Source organism: Trichosurus vulpecula, chromosome 4, assembly GCF_011100635.1.
Source record: "Trichosurus vulpecula isolate mTriVul1 chromosome 4, mTriVul1.pri, whole genome shotgun sequence".
NCBI classification, from domain to species: domain Eukaryota; kingdom Metazoa; phylum Chordata; class Mammalia; order Diprotodontia; family Phalangeridae; genus Trichosurus; species Trichosurus vulpecula.
The window spans coordinates 205,742,026-205,758,136 of record NC_050576.1 but is presented as its reverse complement, the minus strand read 5'-3'; the positions used below and the strand labels follow the sequence as shown (position 1 = coordinate 205,758,136).

The following is a 16,111-nucleotide window of genomic DNA, read 5'->3' as shown; positions in this document are numbered from 1 at the left end:
AATGACTCCATTGGACACACACACACACAGACACACACACAGACACACACACATATGTTTATGTATGTAGGTATGTATTTATCCAAAGGATCTATATAGATAGATGGATACATACATATGTACATATGTATGTAGATACAAACAAAAATATATCTTATTTATATTTATAAAGAGGTAGATAGATAGATAGATACAGATATAGATATATACACGATAACACAAAGATAAAAGAATGGAAAAAAATAGAACAATGTGAAATATCAGTGAAAACAACTGACAAGGAAAATAGATCAAGGAGAGATCATTACTAATCATTAGGCTATGAGAAAGGCATGATAAAAAAAGAGTCTAGATATATTTCAAAAAAGAAAAAGAAAAACTGCCCTAATATCTTATAAACAGAGGTGAAATAGTAATTGAAAGAATCCACTGAACAATTCTTGAAAATAAATAAAAAATGAAAACTTCCAGAAATATTATAGACAAATTCTAAATCTTCCAGGTCAAGAAAAAATAGTATCATCAGGCAGAAAGACACATTTCAAATTTCATGGAGCCACAGTCAGTATCACATAAGATTTAGCAGCTATCATGATAAAGGAACAGAGGGCTTGACTGTGATATTCCATAAGACAACAGAGCTAGGATGACAACCAAGAATAACTTGCCTAGAAAAAGTGCATATGTTGTTTTTGTTGTTGTTTTGGGTGGGGGAAATGCACATTTAAAGAAATAGAGGATTTTTGAGCATTCCTGAAGAAAAGACAGAGCTGAGCAACAAATTTGACTTTGAAATACAAGGCACATGAGAAGCATAAAAAGGTAAACATGAAAGATAAATTATAAGGGGCTTAATAAGCTTAAACACTTTACATTCCTATATGGAGTGATGATACTTGTAATTCCTAAAAACTCATTATTATTGAAATTAGGGGTATATATAGACAGAGGATATAGATCTGAGTTGAATATGATGCTATGATTAAAAAAAAGGGGTGAAAAAGAGGGATATACTGTAGGAACATGGAATGTAGAGTAATAATGGGGAAAATTATCTCATATAAAAGAGGCCCATGAGGAAGAGCTTTTATAGTGGTGGTAAAATGGGCAGAGGGAAACAACTGAGGCTCATTTTCATCAGATTTGGTTCAAAGAGGGAATAATAACCACACTCATTTGGGTATAGGAATGTATCTTAACCAAGAAGGGAAAAATGAGAAGAGAATAACAGAAGCCAGGAGCAGGGGAACTTGATAGAAGGGAAGGGGGATTAAGCGAGGTAGTGATTAATAAAACATACTTTTGTTGAGGGAGATATTAGAGGAAAATAGAAGAATAAATAGGGGGAAATAGGATGGAAGGACATGGTTATCTTATGTAAGTAAGAATATGAATGGGAAGAATTCACCAATAAAAAAGAAGTACATAGAAGAATGAATTAGAAAACAGAACCCAAAAATAAGTTTGAAAGAAACAAATGAAACCAAGAGAACCACACCCACTTAAAATAAGGGGCTAGAACAAAATTTATTAGGGTTCAGCTGAAGTCAGGCATAGCAATCACGATCTCAGACAAAGCAAAAGCAAGGATTGACCTAATTAAAAGAGATTTGCAGGGAAACTACATTTTGCTAAATGGTCCCATAGAGAATGAAGTAATATCAAAACTACATACATATGCACCAAACAGCATAACATCCACATTTTTAAAAGAAAAAAAATAATGTTATAGAAGGAAATAGTGAAACTATACTAGTGGGGGACCTCAACTTTTCCTTCTCATAACTGGAAAAATCTAACCAAAAAATAAACCAGAAAAAAAAGTTAAGGAGGTAAACTAGAATTCCAGAAAATTTAGATATGATAGACCTCTGGAGAAAGTTGAACGGGACTAGAAAGGAGTACGCTTTTCCCAAACTGTGCAAAGTACCTTCACAAAAAGTGACTACGTGTTAGAGCATAAAAACTTCACAACCAAATGCAGAAATATTAACTATTTCTTTTTCAGAACATAATGCAATGAAAATTATATTCAATAAAGGATCATGGAAACACAGATTAAAATTAATTAGAAACTAAATAATCTAATTCTAAGGAATGAGTGGACCAAAGAACAACTCATAGAAACATTGATATTTATTAAAGACAATGACAAGACAATATACTGAAATTTATGAGATGCAGCCAAAGCAGTACTTAGGGGGAAAGTTATGACTCTGAATGCTTATATGAATGAAATAAAGAGCAAAACAATGAATTTGGCATGCAATTAAAAAACTAGAAAAAATTAAAAATCTCCAATTAAACATCGATTTGGAAATACTGAACATCAAAAGAGAAATTAATAAAATTGAAGGTAGGTAAACCAGTAAATTAATAAACAAAACTAAAAGCTGGTTTTATGAAGAAAAAAATAAAATAGATATATTATTGGCTAATCCTATTTAAATTACCAGAATGAAAAATGAAATGGATGAATGGACTACAAATGACGATTAAGTTAAAGATATTATTAGAATCTATTTTCCTCAATTATATGCCAATAAATCACAATCTGAGTGAAATGAATGACTATTTAAAAAGAATATACATTAGCACTTGACAGAAGAGGAAATAGAATATTTAAATAACCCTAGCTTAGAAAAAGGAATTGAACAAGCCATCAATGAGCTACCTAAAAAAAAAAAATCCCCAGTACTACATGGATTCACAATTAATTCTACTAAACATTTAAACAGCAATTATTTCTAATACTATGTAAACTTTTTTGGAAAAAAAAATAGGCAGAGCAGGAGTTTTACCAAATTCCTTTTAAAACTCAAATATGCAGCTGATACCTAAATCAGAAAGAGCAAAAATGGAGAAAGAAAATGATAGATCAATTTTCCCAAATGCATATTGATGCAAAAAATTAAATAAAAGACTAAAAAAGGAGAATACAGCTATAAGTCACAAAGGTCATACATTATTTTTTTTCCACTTAAGTAATAACAATTTATTGAGAATTCCTGGGATAGCTGCTATCTCCTCCCAGTAACCGAGGGAAACCAGCTAGACAGGAAATCACTGAGAAATCACACAGTCCTTATAGCCCAGGCCCTCAGCAAAATATGAGGAGGGGGATTAGGGAAGGGAACATCTGTCAGTTTTCATATATCCAACGAGTGCGGAGGGGGTGGTGGGTGGTGGTGGAGGAAAGTCACATGACGGTGCCTCGGCGCCAGGGAGCACACATGGCCCAGAACCTGAAGGACTTCGCGGGGCGGCTGCCAGCCAGGCCCTGAGACATGGGCACGGTGCTGAAGCTGCTGTTCCGGGCTGGGCTCCTGGCCTACGAAGTTCGAGAGTTGGTGTTCACTGTGGCGGGTAGGCAAAGTGCCATTTTCTTTAACCGAATTGGGGGTGTACAACAGAGCACTATCCGCCCAGAAGGACTACATTTCAGAATCCCCTGGTTCCAGTACCCTGTCATCATGACATTCGTGCCTGGCCCCGCAAGATGTCTTCTCCCACAGGCTCCAAAGATCTTCAGATGGTGAACATCTCCCTTCGAGTGCTCTCGCGGTCCAATGCCCTGGAGCTGTCCACCACGTACTAGGCTTGGACTATGAGGAGCGCGTGTTGCCTTCAATCGTGAATGAGGTGCTCAAGAGTGTTGCGGCCAAGTTTAACGCCTCACGGCTTATCACGCAGCGGGAACAGGTGTTCTTGTTGATCCAGCCGGAGCTGACTATTCAGTGGCCAACCCTTTTTGATGCACTCTCCCACCAAAACCACCGCTACCTTAATGGGAGCCTAGAGAACCAGTTTTGCTGCATCATCCTGAAATCAAAATCATTCAGTGTTGAGACAGAGTAGATAGAAGACAAGGGAACTCAGCTCAGCAAAATACATAGTCCATGGCTCTAATCAGAACAGATCAAGGCGTCACCCTTAATTTACTTTATTACATCAAAATTAAGCTCACTATGATTTTGCATCTCCCTAACTTCTTCTCTTATGCATGTTCCTTCCTTTAAAAAAAGGCCTCTATCACCTTAATTTCAAAATAAACTAAAAATATAAACTTTTTTCCCTAAGTGTTGAATATTCCTATTCTCAGAACACAGGAAGCAAAGAGCCTCTACATATGGTGTTTCCATCTTCCATCTTCACTTATCTTAGCAATGAAAGTTTCCTGGAAGCCAACAAATCTAGTTCATCAAATGCCACCACTAAATCTACTACAGACCTTACTGTAAATACTTAAGGTATTCGTACTTTAAAGACCTGTGATTTTACTGGTGTGATAATTTGCTCAATAGGGACTGACATTCTTTCATACATCAGCAGAGAGTATTTACATGTTGCTGTGAAAGTAAAAACAAACCATCATTATTTTTAGACAAACTTCCGGTGAGGCACCTCTCTGAACTTTGGAAAAGGATTCTGAGAGAACAGGCACAAAATCTTTCACCCATTCAATACCCGATACATTTCTAAGTTGGTAGGAGCTGGCAGAGCTTTCATTAGGTCAATATGACCCTCTAGAGCTCAGAGTAACCTAAGTATGAAAATGAGATATTGGATTGGGGCTTTAGTAGAGAGCCGTGGGTCCTATTGTGATTAAAATAAATTTTTCAACAGAATTGCAGCTATGTAATTGCTTCCCAGTATTTTGTTTCTTTTTTTGACATTCACATATCCAGTATTTGTTAAAAAAACATTTGCAAACCATAACATACTGGATTTGAAACATGTTACATCAAGCATCATTTTGCTTAGTATATTTTTCTCTTTAAAGATATGCTTGTTTATTAAAATGAGCCATTTTTGGTAATAATGACCATACATTGTGCATTCCCGTCCTTTGTTATGGTGACCCCTTGTTCCTAGAGTGGAAAGTTATCCTAGCTTTTTCAATGGCCTTATTTTTTTTGTAGTCTAAGGTTAATGAGCTGTGGTTTAGTTTAGTGCAGTGAGTGCTAAGGTAACACCTAATATGTTAAGTTAGGCATCATTCAAACCTTCCAAGGTAAGTGATCTCAGACATTACAAATGGGGGAGGGCAGTGCAGCAGGGGTTGTATTATTATTAAAGAGAGGTGGTCCCGGTCAGCATACACTTGGTATTTTGGAGTTTATGTACAAGCCATTCTGAGTGGAAACATAAATATGCCACATTCCATTTTGAAAGCCACTGGGTTATAGGTTATTGACCAGTTAATGTATTTATAGCTAGAGTCAACCATTGTTAAGTAAAAAAACTGTCTTAAAATTTTCATTACAATGGATGTCTGCTAGAATAGAAATAAACATTTTTCTAAGTTCCAACTTTAATAAGGAAGAATAGATATGTCTATATTACATTTAGTGAAATAAAAAAAAGAGTGCTGGGGTTTGGGGAAAAGGACCTGGTTTCAAAACCAGTGTCCAACACTTTGTAGAATATTAGAGTTTAGATACTGAAATGACTTTAGAGAACAACTCCCTCATTTTATAGAGCAAAATGAGACTAAAAGGTTAGGTGACTTACCCAAGGTCATAGAAGTAGTTAATAACAGACTCAAGATTTGAACTTAGGATTTTTGAATCCTTATTAGTTATATCACTCTGGGAATGCCACTTAAACACTGAACCTGTAGATTCTAATCTTGAAATAGGGATAGTACTGCATAGAATTATTGTAAGGAAGTAATTTTGCAAGCCATAAAGCACCATATAAATACTATAGTATATAATAAAGTCATACCCTTTAAATAAGATTTATTTGTAAAGGAAACAAAAGATATACACTAAAAATAGTTCTAGATATATTAAACTCAAATTTATATAGGAATTTCAAAACAAAATTGATCCTATGTTAAAAACAATAATATAAATATATAAAAAGCACATGTTGGAAGGATTTGTGCCAAAAGAACCTAAGTACTTTTGGAATGAGTGAGATTGATTTTTCCTCTCATCACTGATTTTCTCATAATAGAAACCAGAATTATCTGCAAGGCAAATTTTGAGGTATTCCAACTAAACCAGGAGGAGAGACTGGGTGCAGATCAGAATCAGGGGACTGAATATTCTCTTAGTGCCATTTTGAGAAATGGGGATGCTGAAAGAATGAAGGAGCCCTGGAAAATTTTTGGATTGATGAAGACCTGCAAAAGCTTAAGAGAAAAGGTGACTACAAGGCAGTGGATCTGGAGCATTACAAGTACTTTCCACTCTCTTCATATTCTGGGACTATAAAAGTTTAGTTCACTTTCCACAATCTCTCTTTACACTCTTTTCCCAGAATCCTGGGGTGACTTAGTTTTAGCTTTTTTTTGGATTAGTTCTAGATTAGGTAAGTCTCATGTCTAGATCAGATCAGGTACAGGATATTTATTTACTCTAGCCATACAGAATAAATGCTTTTAAAAAGACTCGCAAGTCTCTATTGAAAAATAATTAAGCATAAAAATATTGCCAGGTTCTCCTTGGGATTGATGCTTAAAATATTAAAACTTGAACTACTTTGTGGGACTCTTGAATTGCTGTTTCACCTTCACCACACATCTGCTCTTTTCTAAGCAATTCCTCCTAAAGGTAGCAATGTAGAATATGAATAAGATATAAGGCATAGGATAGCTATTTATACCCTCCTCACAAAAGAAATTTGAAATTCATAGCATATCATGTATGAGGCTAATAGGAGCCTTATAAAGACATATGAAAAAGATTTATAAAGGACCAGTAACAGAAGTTGCATTATACATTCCCAGGAGGATAAGAATTAAAACATCAAAACATGAAGCATTTTATGGGACTCCCTAATTACTATTTCACCTTGAGCACAACTTTGTTGCCTAAATTAATCCCTCTGGGTTCAGGCTTTCTGGTAAGCAAGGGCAGGGGTTGGACTCGTTCTTCTGCCCACAAACCTCTTATCTCAGAAGTTCTAGAGTAGAAAGAGGAATGTGTGTGTTTCCATGTTTGTTTGTTTGTGTGTGTGTGTGTGTGTGTGTGTGTGTGTGTAGTGGCTTCCTGAGGTGCAGTCAACACCACTTTAGCACCTAAAAACTCAGTATTTCCAAGTCACAAGGTTGCCCTCATCGCTGGAAACATTCTTCTCGGTCATTTACTCTCAGCAAAGAAACACAAAGCAAAAGAGGTATCTAGGGATTCTAAATCTGATTTACAATGTAGTTTCAAGCTTGCTATAGCTGATGAAAATGAATATAGTGTGATGATAGAGGAATAGAGGAAGAGTGGACACTACCCTGCCACTCATAGACAAATCCTTGCAAGACACTGGAGTAAAGAGAGAGAGAGAAAGAGAGAGAGAGAGAGAGAGAGAGAGAGAGAGAGAGAGAGAGAGAGAGAGAGAGAGAGAGAGAGAGCCATTTTTCTTGATTAAATGATAGTGTCCTGTTACTTGTCACTGCCACTGCCATGGGCAAGAGGGAGGCTCAATACACCCCCCAGAATTTCCTGTATTAATCCACAGCAGTACTCCTTTCAAGTGCTGAGCCAATCATGGATACAAAATTTGTTAGGGGAGTTCTATGGACATTAAATGGGATGCATCCAATCAAAACCTTACTAGAAAAAAAATCAACATTAAAGAAATAAAAGAAGGAAATCTCAAGCCTAAGAATTTTGAATATACTAATTTTGAATATATTAATGAATCAAATGAAACAAAAGAAAATGGCAGAATGAATAATAAATTCTAACATTCTTTTGTATGCAGGAAACACAATTAAAAATATAGAAAATGAAAACGAGAAGCTAGAACAGAATTTACTATGTATAAACTGAATAAAAAACAGTAGGAATAGTGATCAGGAAAGAACTTCATATTTGGCAAGAACTGTGAGGAAAACTCAAAAGACTTCTGGCTGAAACTGTGTTTAAATAAATATCAAATATCATTTAGGACAATAAATACAATCAAAATGGATATGTGACAATATTTAATATCATTTATTTACATAAAAATAGAACAGATTTGAATCATAAACATTTCATGGTCAGAGGATTTCTATTATTTAAAAGCATTTTTCTGGATGTCTTTAGTTTTTATATTACTTGTATATTCTATGTATTCCTCCACATTTTTTTTACCTAGAATCATCCCTTATTTTAGAGAGAGAGAGAGAGAGAGAGAGAGAGAGAGAGAGAGAGAGAGAGAGAGAGAGAGATTTAGGAAGAAGAAGGACAAATTTAGCAAAACCAATCATACATTGAACAAATCTGATAACATATGGAGTGTTTCACTGCTTTGGAATTGTAAATTCTATAACTTATAGGAGCAAATGATTTCTCATATATCCTTTTGGTCCAAGCCTATTTTTTATAATTTTTCAACATTCAGTTTCTATTATTTTGTGCTTGCTGATATTTTCTCTTATACTGTTGTAGTTATAGTTCGTACATGTTATATAGGTTATGTTAACATATATGTATACACACAAACCCATACATACATGTATCATATATGTTGATGCTTTTATACACAGACACAGACACACACACACACACACATATATATATATGTAGGTTCTACTTATTTCACTTTTTATCAGTGCATGCAAGTCTTTCAATTTTTTTGTGTTTATCATATTTGTAGTTTCTTAGAGTACAGTGATTCTTCATTAGAAGCCATTTCTTAATTGACTGGCATCAACTTTGTTTCTAGTTCTTTGTTATCATACACATACACACACACACCCACCCACCCACCCACACACACACACACACACACACACACACACACATGCACATAGTACAATAAATACTTTGGTGTACATGGAGCCCCGCCTTTTTGTCAGTGACTTCCTTTGCATACATTGCCAGTCATAGGATCTCCAGGCCCAAGTGTATGTCCATTATAGCCACTTCATTTGCTTAAATCTGAATTGCTCTCCAAAATGGTTATATTGATTCAAAGCTTCACCAACAAGGTTTATGAGCATGCCTGTCTTTCCACAGCCTGTCCAAAATTTACTCTTCTTGTTTTTAGTCATCTTTACCAATTTGCTATACACCAGGTAAAATCTTCAGATTGTTTTTATGTGAATTTCCCTTAGTATTAGCAATTAGACTATTCTGTTATATGATCACCAAGAGTTAGAAGTTATTTTCAGAATTATTTGCTCATATATTTTGACCATTTATCTATTGGGAGATTGTTTTTGACTTACATTTTTGTGAGTTATCTATAAGTCTTGGATACAAAATCCTGATCCAAAAAAATTGACATAAAATTTTGCCTTACTGAACATTTCCTTTCTTATATTAGATGCATTGATTTTGTTTCAATTTAATGTAAGCAAAATTATTATTTAATTATTGTAATCGCCTGAATTTTTTTTGTTCAGGATTAATCTATGTAAAATTGTCAAAGGCATATGATCTGCTTCACATAATCATTTTACAATATGAATAATACCATAAACATAATATTCAGATCACATATCCATTGCGAATTTGTTGTTGAATATAGAGTAATTTATGCTAAACTAAATTTTAGCCTTTCTAGTACTTCTTATGCAATTGGAGGGTTCTGACCTAAATAACTTATATTTTAAGGTTTCTCAAACACTTAAGTACTGAATTCCATTATTTCTGATTTGTTGGTGTTTATTTCTTTCTATTAACCTCCCTTTCTATTATTTAATCAATTACAAATGGATTTGCTGGTTACTGCTTTATAACATAGTTTGAGGTCTGGAAATTTATTCCTAATGAGTGAATTCTTAATCAAATAAAAGAATAGAGACAATTGCCTGGTAGTAAGTGATGCAGTAGATAGAACACCAGGCTGGGAGTCAGAAACACCTGAGTTCAAATCTAGCCTCACACATTTTCTAGCTGTGTGACCCTAGGTAAGTCATTTAACCTCTGTCTGCCTCGGTTTGCTAGATAAGAATAATAGTACCTACCTCCCAAGGTTGCTATGTGGATCAAAAGACATAATTGTAAAATGCTTAGTACAGTGCCTGCAACAGTCAATGGTATATAGATGTGAGCTATTATTATTAATAAAATTGATGTATTATAAAAAGGGAAGTGATCAAGTAAGGAAATATTTATCAAATATTGCCATTGAAGCTTTGATATCCAAAATAGACAATTAGTAGAAAAAGATGTGGGCATCAAATACTCTATAATATTCTCACTATATTTACATTTTATGTATTTGCATTATATGAGAAATCTTTGAATGAGGGTTTGAATGATAGATTTTAGGATAATTAATAATGGACACAAAAATATTATTGTATTTTGGGACAGCTTGTTTAATAATTTCCATTTTGATAATAATTTGTTCTTTACATCCATTGTTATTCAGACACTATGTTTTTGCTGCTCCAAACGTATTGTGTTGGTTTTTTCAAATGGTTATATATTTATTTTCGATGATACAGGCTGTGAGGCATCATATTATAACAGAGGGATATAGCCTCAGAGTCAGGAAGACCAGGTTTCAAGCCCCATTTTGAACATATATTTTATATGTGTCTCTCCAAGGAAAGTCCATTAATCTCTTAGTGATCTAACCTAGGCAGCTGTTTAGAAGATGCAGAATTGATGCCAACCTGTCATAGTAGAAAGAATGTCCTCATCGAGGCCTTCTTGTAGTGAAATCACTTGTATAGGCTCTATCATTAAAATACATAAATATGTAATTAACCTATATTTGGAAAGGTTGCTGATATTCTCATCTTTCAGAAATAGATATATGCTACTTTCTGTTTAGAAAAGTGTGGGATAAAGAGAAGCACAGAAACACTTGAATTGATACAAAATGAAGTAAGCAGAGACAAGAAAACAATATACATAATGACTAAAACAATGAAAATGTGGGGAGGAGAAACATACACAAAACAATAAAAAATAAAGCTGCAAAATTTAAAAGAACAATTTTGACCCTAAAAAAGTAGGAGAGATTCATGACTGTATGAAAAAAGTTATGAATTGTTAAGAGAAATACTAATAAAAAAACTTTCCTTTGCAGAGGTTAGTGTCATGGCAAATATTACCATTTTGATGTGTTTATTTTTCTTGTTTCTCATCATCACTGTTGTCATTGTCATCGTCCTCCTCTTCCTTCTTTTCTTCTCTTCTTCATCCTTCTCCTCATGCTCTTTCCATTTTTTTTATAATAAAGGATGACTCTCTGGGAGGGAGAAGTAGGAGAAATACCAGGAAATCTTTATGCAATCTAAAAAAATATATCAATATTTTTAAAATTGGAATCAGGGTTGAATACAAGTGGAAACTAGTAAAGAGCTTTGCTAATGATTCATGAGCAACCATGATGAATTTGAAAAAAAATAATTATGGACTTCTTCCATAATAACACCAATACTAATATCATTAGTGCTATTGTATAATTGTGAACATTTTTCTCTATAGTTTTGCACTCAAATCTTGAACTAAATATATTTTAAGGATATGCTAGAACGGAGAGAAATTAACAAAAGTAGCACATGGGTGCATGAGAGAGATTGAGATTCAAATGCTGTCTACAATAGCTGGCTAAAATGTAATAACAACATTGAAAGTAAAAGTTTAGCAAAAGAAAAATTATAGGAGACAAGGAGGTTAGAATGTGGAATTTATATTTTTCCACATGGCTGCCTTAGATCAAGAGTGGCAGATCAAGTGTTTGTTTGCATTCAAGTAGCCTTGGGCCTCATAGCCTCATGATAAAACCATCTCCTTTCACTATAATCTATAACACTGCCAAAGGCTTCCTTAAATACTCTTCTCTACAGGGATGTAAACCAATCTCCCCTTTAGTGTCTAGCCTGATATTTTTCTAAGGAGGGGAAGGGAGAGAATTACAATAATTTCCTCTAAGGGGAGAAGTTTCTTTAAAAAAAAGACAGGTCAGTCTTTTGTTAGGGTATATTTTTATCCATATCTTTAATTATTTCCTTTGGAAAACAAATTGAGAGATGGGCCCTCATACTCTGAGGAAACAACAGAGGAAGCAGCCTGTTTTTGAAGGCCCGCTGGCCATATGGCTGCTGCTGTGTACATTTTTTTCCCTGACTGGTTTCCTTAAAATAGGTGGAAAGTATTTTTAATAATATTACTTTTAACCAGCTCCCCCCCCAAAAAAAAACAACTTTAAGAGGGTCAGTGGGAGAAATGCATCAGATGGGAAGAAACCTATCAAGTCCATCACTCCTCTTCTACACCTTTAACACCTTCTGATGCCCAGTGGAGTTTTCTGAAATTCTAGTATTACAGCAGTGATTCAGCATGATTTTTGAATGGCTTCCAGCAAGTGAAAAATAATCCTTACACATTCTACTTAGTAATTCATCTACTCTTCTTATCCATCATAGGAAAAGCCAAAAGATGATCCCAACAAAGGAAACAAAGTGATAATTCTGGAATAAAATGGTGGCTTTTCAGATAACTGTATCTAGGGTTTCCGATTGTAAGAAGAAAACTGAGATTATTATCAATGGTTCTTGCCTCTAAATAATTTTTGGCTTTTCAAATACATGTATATTTCAGGCAAAAGTGCTTTTGGTCAAAGTTTCACAGATAAATTGTCTGACTTCTTAGAAAATTGTAAGATTTAGATCCGGAAATGTCTTTAAATATAATTTTAGTCCAAGCTCTTCATTTCACAGGTTAGGAAATTGATGCTCTGAGAGGTTAATAAATTTTACCATGATCAAACAGAATTTGAATTCAGTTCTTGTGATTCTGAATACATTGATCTTTTCATTGGCCACAGCTACTTATACCCAACTACAGTTAATAATTCTAGTAAATAACTCGGTCTTATTAACTTATTTTATGAGAATTATTGTTTTTTGAAAGATTTTAAAACATAAATAGTAAGAAATACCAAGAAATAATTGACAGATTGGATGAAAATATTTAAAATTGACTGCATTTTTCTAAGTTTTATCTTTTACCAGAAACTCTGCAGAGAAAGCTAAGGCTCTTGAGGACAAGACAACATTATGCCAATTTGACTTCTTGGATGTTTTGCTTTTGGTTTTGGCTGTACCACCTGGTTGGAACAGCAGTTCACATTTCCTTGTTTCCTTGGCATCTATTATTCAGTGAATCAATCAAAGGTAGGACAGACACAGGAATGGGTCCAGTTCTATAGTCGTTGTTTAGTCTACCAAGGTTCATATTCAATTTATCTTCTCTTGGCTTTTTATAAAAGCATACAGTTAGTACTAGTAAACCTAACACCTCAAGAATAGGATATAGTTTCTTAAGCATAAGGAAACAATAAAACATTGTAAATCCCAATGAAAAATAAAAGAGGAAAATATCCAAAGTAATTAATTTGACTGCAGATGGAACTCTTCAAAAGAGCATGAACAGAGGGAAGAATACATGCGTACACTCATACATATACACATACATACATACATATAAACACACCCAACTGGGAAACAGGAGGGAAAGAAGAAAAAGTAGAGAGTAAAACAGAGGGAGGATTAAGAAAACGATTAGTCTAAGCAAACTCCAACTAAATGCAAATTTTTTTCCTATAATAAACCACAAATTTATTGCAGTGTGGCCAATTTTGTGGGGGTGGGAAATTTGTTTTCAAAAACAATGTTTCATTTAAGGCTCTTTACATACAGAAATTCCCATTATCACATTCTTTAGTGCTGCAAGGCTTGCATCATAAACATGTAACTCCTACTCCTGTAATATCCATTCAAAGGAAAATAAAAAAGGTATTAACAAATACTTCATTTAAGAAGATATGTAGATAATAGGAATGAATACTAAGGTACTATATGTACCTTGATGATAGTTACAACAACTTAATTGGCATTGTTTTTTGAATGGGACAACCTTATTACATAAAAGTGCTTTCAATGCATAGTTACACACACACACACACACACACACCTAGATATGTGTATGTCTGTATGTGTAAGTATATATATTTATATATATGTATAAATATATATATATATATATATATTGTGTGTGTGTGAGTGTGTGTGTGTGTGTATGTGTATATATGTGTTGCCATGTCACAATAGGCGTGCTGAAGGCTGTTTAGGCTTACAAAGCACAACAACCTCAGGAATTGCAATTAAGTGCAACTCTAAGTAATACTGAATGAAGTTTAGCATCTGACCACTGGATCATACTTACAAGGCATTCATTTAGCTTAACCCATTGCAGCTTTTTAGCTATTCATAATAACTATTATATTCATCTTATCTCTGCAAGGGATGCATATAATGCCATTTGTTTTGGCTAAAATGTGACATGAAGGCGTTCCTTGGGTTCTACATTTAACTACCAGAATGAAACTGTCTAATGGCAATCACTGGTAGGCTGCTTAAATTATTGGCTTCTTTATGTTTTCTAGGAAGGTATGGTAAGGGACAAAAACCAAACAATATTCCAACTGATGGAGCTGAAGAAATGGAAGCTGCTTTCGGATGGCACTTCACTGTCATTCTATAAAGTTCTTCCTTCAAGTGAAACTACTACATTGCCTCCTAATTTCTCTCCAAGTGTTGAATGATCTTTAATATCATCCAAGCCATTTACTTGCCACTCATGTTTAATACCTATAAATTCCTTTTTAATGGAATCTCTCGAAGCATAAATCATCTTGCTTTTTAAAGGTACACATTCATGAGCCCAGAATATAAAGACTAAGTCTTCTTTCTTAGAATCTTTTTTCTTGTATATCGCACCATACAAAGCATATCAGCAATCATTCACAGGTAGCAACTTCACAAAAGACATGTAGGGGTCCTCTACATTATCACCAATGTCACCCACCAAGATTTGCTTTGCTTTCTCTACAATAATTTGTTTTTCATCATCACTTAAAAAGAAGAGAACTGCTTTCTTTCCTTTTTTGATCTCTTGGGTAAAGATTTCCTTACTTTCATGACATTAAAAACTTTAATTACTTCACCACTCACAGTTATTCCAGAAGCCATCGTTCTCAGAATGGTAAAAGCTGCTGTGGTGCGTCCTCACTCAGTGGCACTAGAGGAGGAGAGAAGACAGAAAAAGGAGCAGAAACATCAGGAGGAAAAGCAAGGGAGAAAAAAATATTACAGCTCTTTTTGCTTTGCAAAGAATTGGAAACTGAGCTGATGCTTATCAGTTGGGTAAGTGGTTGTATGTAGTATGAAACTATAAATATAATTATATAAATGACTAAAGCTCAGAGTGAGCTAAGGCATATTAAAATGCTAATAATAGCTTTAAAAAAGAGGAGTTATAAGCTATATTAGGGATGAGGAAAAAGAAGAAAAGTATCAAATGCTTGAGTAAGATTTTACCAAACAACAGAGAGAAGATAGAACTACTCTAAATCATAGAATCTCAGATTTGGAAGAAAATCCAGGGGGTTATTTATCCTGAATCAATTCAGTTTTTATTCATGTGCTCCCAAAAGGGAAATGGATTTCAAACTACAAAAGTGAAACAACCTAGAAAGAATTGCAAAGTAAGAGAGGTAAGAATTTAGGGGAACACAAGGCTGCTTAAAATGTTTGATTCTTGGGCTAAATAAACTAAATCTTAGGGTAATAATAATAAATCGTTGCTATAAAATACCCCATGATAGTTTGTTGTTTTTCTTTCAACTACACTGATTTGTCTCTAGTTTTTGTGATCCATTTTGTTAATCCTCTGAGAAACAACATTTGCCATATCTATTCTTTTTCTATTTCTCAAAGAATTTTCAGAATTCTCCAAAATTTCTCACAAATTAACAAAAATCATTCTCAAATCAGTAATTTTTTTCAGCACTTCATACACAGGGCTACTTCCACTCCTCTAATGTGATTGTTCATTACCTGTCATCAGCTAATTTTTTTTTCCATTTCACTATATCCTCTTTATAATTAAAACAAATAAGAATTAATTTTCTTTCCTTCCCATTCCTTTTGAGAAAGGAAAAAGAAAGCAAAACAATATTTGTGACATATATGCTACAGTCAAGCAGACAAATCCTTGCATTGATCATGTCCAAAAAACTGTCTTTCATTTGTTTGTGTAGACAGTGTATAGCGATCTTCATCATTGGTTGCACATTGCATTATTCAGAATTCTTAAATATTTAGAGTTGCCTTTACTGTTGTTATTATACAAATTATTCTGCTCATTCTACT

General features: G+C 34.1%; 2 pseudogenes; one reads left to right on the top strand and one right to left on the bottom strand.

The window, feature by feature from the left end:
* Positions 1-3,233: 3,233 nt before the first annotated feature.
* On the top strand, positions 3,234-3,858 carry LOC118847002 (annotated as a pseudogene).
* Positions 3,859-14,435: 10,577 nt separating this feature from the next.
* Positions 14,436-14,929, bottom strand: LOC118849187 (annotated as a pseudogene).
* Between the last annotated feature and the right edge of the window lie 1,182 nt (positions 14,930-16,111).